Genomic DNA, 6,536 nt, shown 5'->3' with positions numbered 1-6,536 from the left:
TCAAGGACCCAAGACTTAGAATGAGGTGAGTTATTAGACAATATAGTGTATATAGATGCATGGTTGGGTTTTACTTTCCCATCCTTAAGATCTTGCTGGTATTTAGGGCAGTTTCGCTTCCAGTGCGACTTTTCATGGCAATAGAAGTATTCATCCTCATTAGGGTTAGCAGAAGGAGAGACAAAACCTTCCTTGGTTTTGCTTGAAGAGGATCCTTCAAGGGTCTTAACCTTGGTACCCTTAGAAGGGTTCTTTCTCTTCTTACCTTTTCCATGCCCGATTGCTAAGACATTGGCCGCAGTAGGAGTAGGACGAGTAGTAACACCCGACTTACCCTTAAGACTACTTTCTGCAGTTTTTAAGAGTCCTTGAAGTTTACTAAGTGTAACTTCTTCCTTATTCATGTGGTATGTCATTCTAAATTGATCATAACATGAAGGTAAGGAGTACAAAATGATATCTATTGCTAACTCCTCAGGAAAGTCAACATTCAGTTTCTTCAAGCGATCCACAAATCTTTGCATTTTCTGCATGTGGGTCATGAGGGACTCATTGTCCTTCATTTGGGTGGTTATCATGGAGGAGATTATTTCATACCTCTCTTGACGAGCACTTTGATGGTATCACTCCATCAAGTCCACGTGCATATCAAAAGGGTGATAGTCCTCATAGGACTTTTGGAGCTCAGCTGTCATTGTGGCAGTCATGATACATGCAACTTTGGTAGCATCCCTTTCATGCGCCTGAAATACAATAATCTTCTCTGGGGTAGCATTTCACTCATCAATCTCCTTCAGCTCCCTATCAAGAATATATTATGTGTCCTCATAGCGAGTGATCATCATGATGTTTCTGATCCAATCCATAAAATTGGATCCATCAAAGATGACTCTCGCACAAAGGTTCATGAGAGAGAAGGAGCCAGTAGGGTTTGAGCCAGAAGCATTGGTTTGGAAGACATCTGAAATGAAAGAATAAGTTTAGATTAGATTTCAGGATAGTCCTTAATAAAGCACCCAAATGCTATATTAAGGCTAGGACCTAACATAATATTTTATAACTTATAAGATGGAATCCGTAATCCAAGCTATAAAATATTTGAAGGTAGGTGAATGACGATTCACCAATTTCCACCATAAAACAGAATAAATCTTATTAGGTTTTAATTGGTTTAGAAATTCCTAGGTTCTTTGAGATTTATTGAACTTTTCAATGGCATGTTTCAATATCGAGTGTGACCTTCAAGTTTTGTGACTAGGATGCCGAGGATCACAAAACAAGGTGTGAAGTAACCATGCAAATTACTTGGTACACTTAGTGTATTAACCCTCAAGTGAAGTGTTGGTTAACCACACACGCTCCAATGATACTATGATAAACATTAAGTCACCCTTTGCCTACCTTGATAAGTCCAAGTTAGTGTGTCGGTTAATCGCACACGCTCCACTAACGACTTAATCAAAGTGCAAAGTGTAATTTCATGGATTAGCACCTTATTCACATTTTCCTAAAGTAACTAAGATTGGGAATTAATAAAATTTTAGTTAGTTTAGTATATTTATAATACTTATTATGAGAATTATAGTTATTGTTCTACCTTTTCGGCTAACGACCCTCCACCGATCAAGGAAGCGGTGGGTGAGAATAGACATCCATTAAGTTGCCATTTTATAAGCAACAACATTATACCCCCTTATAGATCGGCTTCGTGAATGAGGCCTACTAATGGTAAAACGACTTTTATCTTATACATATATAATTATTATTCACTTATAATATTATAAAGTATAAGGGTTGAATTTTAATATTTAAAATTCAAAGGGTTGTAACTAAAGTTTTAATTATGACTTTACTCGTTCCAAAACTTGAGGGCAAGTTTTGTAAACTTTTAAAACTTTTCATTTCTCATAACTTATGAGTTTATTAGAGTATTAAAATGAAGACTCTTCATTTTCATAACTCTTGTGTTCTTTTAATGGTTTTAATTAAAGTTTGACTCTTGGTTCTCCATAACTTGAGGACAAGTTACGGACTCCATTAAAATACATAATGATCAAGAATTAACTAACATGGAGATTACAAATAATTCCTATGATTATCTAAATTCATAAGTTCAAGAACATGATTATCAAGAATTTCAAGAATCATAACATACTTATATAAAACTTGTAATTTTTTATAATAGCCATTGTAAATGGATTAGTATAAACATTACACCAACTAAAACAAGTTTTAAAACACCAAAACAGTTTAGGGTAATGTTTCTAGTCCATTTCCAGCAGCATAACTCGAAAATCTGAACACTGCAGCATGTACTCGTCGAGTGCATGAACTGACTCGACGAGTTGCATGAATTTCTTCATGGATTCGTCGAGTCTCCCCTTGGACTCGGCGAGTTCATGCGGACAGTGAACAAAAAACTGCATTTTCCAGCTATTTTGCATCAAGTATCAAACAAACAAGCCTAGGCTCTGATACCACTGTTGGGTTTTGAGCATTCTAACACTCCTATGGTGTACATGCAACCCTAGAAACTTTGGATCTATGTTTGACTAAGATACATGCAAAATGATTTTCCAAGGTTCATAATCCTATCTAGCATACATAGAGATCTTTTATTCTAATAGTTAGTAAGAATTACATACTTCTTTGTAGCTTGGATTCCTTTGAAACCTTGTGAGCCTAGGACCTCAAGTGTGATGCCTCAAATGCTTCACACAACACCAAGTACACTTAGAATAAACTCTTAAGAGAATAAGACTTCGTAGAATTGTGGCTAGCCCTCTTTGATTCACTCTAGTATCCGAAAATCGTGAAGAGTAGCTCCTTTATATAGTATGTTACAATTAGGGTAAACCCTAATTGTCGTGACCTTTCATTTCCATGACCCATGGGTTATGTAACCCCCATGGAGCATCTTATGGGTTTAACCCAACTTGATAATCCATGGAGTCTTGGCCCACTATATAATTTATGGATGATTGACACAATCAACCCATATATTTAATTAGTCTTCTTTTGATCACATAATTAATTCTAAATTAATTATTGATCAATACTAACAAAATATTATTATTCTTATTATTAATATATTAGAACTTATAATATATTAATAAACCATAAGCGTCTTATATCTCTCATTTAGTCTTTCCAAGTGCATGATGCCATGCAACCCAAATGGACCATGCCAGGTCGAGTCAAGTACATATCAAATATAGTTATGGACTTAGACACTATATCCAACAATACTGTGACATGATCCATACCAGGTCCTTCTATAATCAATTGGTATATACAAGTTGTATATAATCAAGGTTGAATAGGTCGTAAAATAAGTGGTTTTACCCTAAGCCTACAACCAAACAAGGAACATGACTTAAACCAGACCCACAAATCCTATGTCTATAGAATCGAAATTATATATAACACTAACGTATACACTAAGTAACCATAGCTCTACTAGTGTGGGTCCTATCACATAGTTGTTATGGTTCCATAGTATCCTAAAATACTCATATAGTATTTTATACATTATGTTTGATTCTAGAGTTTCTTTCTATATATTGCTTGGTAAGTTTAGACTTGTTGCACACCACAACTACTCCCTGGATTATGTTAGTCACCTCTTAGATAAATATAGTTGATCCTGCTATATTCATCCTAGACCTGATTACATATTCCAAGGTCTACTTGTAGTGTTCAACTCATCATAATACTTTTATTATTGTTCTTCTTACGACACTGTTCTTGTATGTATGTATGTATGTATGTATGTATGTATGTATGTATGTATGTATGTATACCTTCATAAAAATATTATATATTTTAATAGTATAACTCTTGGTCATATTGTTTTTGTCCCTTTGTGTTTATAGTTGTATATCTTACTTGGTATAATATAATTAGTTCACTATAAACAATGCTCTGATACCAATCTGTCACACCACCAAACTGGAACGGCGAAAACGTCCGAGGGCAGGTGATGTCATGAATAATATCAAAAGAATTGAATAATAGAAATCAAAGTAAACATAACCATCATATTGAAAATATAGTAATAACATTGTGTTTGTAACATTGTTTGTATGACACAAAAAGTATAGCAAAATATAAGACGAGTCTCTTGATACGCGTCGTCTTCTCAAAAACCGGTGTGGGTATCTGTCCACTGATTTTCTAAGAATACAAGTGGTTTTGAAAGAGAGTCAACATTTAAGTTGGTGAGTTCATAAAGATTTTTGTATTTGAAAGATGTCGTTTGTTCCTTGAAAATGTCAGTGCATTCCTCCAGAAAATCCAATATTTTTTGTATTAAATGAAATGTAGTCTTAGAACCCTAAGACCAATTGTATGTGTGTTATTATACTCTGATATAGTATACTTGTAGTTTTATTATTGAATAAAACTATATGAATAGTGTTTTTCATAAAGGTAAGTTCCTCTTTTAGAAAATATGGCATTACACTTGGATGAAACCATTTGAATACATGTGCTTGGAAAATACTAGTTGTGTTCTATCGTAATGTAATGAAGTTTTATTTATTAAGATAAAACCATTGAAGTTTATGTATGTCTCGTAAACCAAAATGTTTTGTTAATGCTTATTGTGAGTGATATTATAACTATGCTACACTGACTAGTGGCCTACACGACGTTCTTCAGGCGTCAGAATGTTATGACATTTGTCACCCCAGACCTGTCAGTCTAACTGTAGCTAATAGTTTAGTGCGGGATTTTCAGTCCCATATAGATCTATACACAAATTCACGCTCTCACTCCAGGGGACTGTGGTTATAATTCAGGACTTTATCGAGTACTCTAGTAGGTACTATGAAGTAGTGGCTCACAATCCTGTATTAACTAGTTTACGTATAGTTTGTTGATGTTCTCTTGTTCTTATAAATGTATGTATTACTCTTATTGTAGTGTACTCTTAGTGTAAGACAATCATACTTAAATAATTATTTTTGTATTGAATATATTCAAACTAGTAAAATAATGTAAATGTTTTGTACATATTATAGTTTAATATGTGTGATCTGTTGAAATGAAATCCTTTGTATTTTTAACAATTTGATTATATATTTTTGTGAATAAGAAATAAAGTTGTTTTGTGTAATTTAACATTTTTGTATAAATGGTAGTAAAATAGTATGTGAAAATACCCCTCCGCTCAATATATATATATATATATATATATATATATATATATATATATATATATATATATATATATATATAAGATTGAAAAGACAGTCGAACAAAATAATTTACCATAAACCCACAATCAAACAAGGAACATGATTTATAGCAAGATTATCCATCCTAAGTCTGTAGAATCTCAATTATATATATATATATATATATATATATATATATATATATATATATATATATATATATAAACAATACAAAAAACAGTTTGAAACAGTTTAAAACAGTTGAAATCGTTTGAATGTTCACACAAGATTCCTTGTGTTTTACTTGCATTCCTCCCCCCCCCCCCCCAAAACATGGAAAAAATAGTGAAAACATAGGGGTATGAACTCACATTGAGTGTGTATTCTTGGTTGGTTACGACGATCCTCGATTAGAACACGTGTGTATAGTCGTGATCCTAATAGTATTTAACGTATGATATTGTGTATATATTAGTTAAATTAATATGTGAAGTGTTTTTAAAACACTATATTAATTTAAATGAACTTACAAGCTTTCTGGCAATTTTTGGATGAATGTTTGAAGATGTTCCTATGATGATTTGAAGATAATGGATGAAGGTTTGAAGATATGAAGGTTGTCTTATAAATTTTGAGAGGATTTGCAAGTGATTGCCAAAAATGAAATGGGATAAATGGGTGTGATTTCGGTTTATATATATATATATATATATATATATATATATATATATATATATATATATATATATATATATATATATATATATATATATATATATATATATATGGAGTAAAATTGATTTGACATGTGTATTGGGATGTCAAATTATCTAATTGGAATATGTGCCACCTCCTAAAAAATTAGATTTCGGCCTATCCATTCAACCGAAATCCTTGATTTCGGTCAAATAGTTCCAACCGAGAAGGGTTTGCAATCTGAAATGTGGGGCCTCGCATAGGGTTTTGGGTGACAAGGGTTCTCGTCACAATGAGATTTCAGTCTCGTAATGGTTTTGGCCAAGAAGTGATTTCGGTCTTGGAGAATTTTGATTCCAAAAACCAAAATCTCCATTATAAAGTGAGTTTTCATAAAATAAATGAATTTTCATAATTTAATTTAAACTATTAGACTTTTGTTTGCAACATTGACTTTTGGTTTGACATTGTTTGACTTTTATTGACCCGAAATAACTGGTTGTTACAATACTTAATAAAACCAGGTAATAAAAAACATTTTAATTTTGTTGTACTCTCCTAATTATGCGATTAATCCATATCTGGTTATTTAAAATGTATTCTATTTTATTTGATAGTGAAAACTAGTAATAAATGTTAGGAACATATAGCATAATTTTG

Source organism: Lactuca serriola, chromosome 1 (genome assembly GCF_051521515.1).
Source record: "Lactuca serriola cultivar US96UC23 chromosome 1, Lser_US96UC23_V15, whole genome shotgun sequence".
Classification (NCBI taxonomy): domain Eukaryota; kingdom Viridiplantae; phylum Streptophyta; class Magnoliopsida; order Asterales; family Asteraceae; genus Lactuca; species Lactuca serriola.
This window is presented reverse-complemented; position numbering follows the sequence as displayed.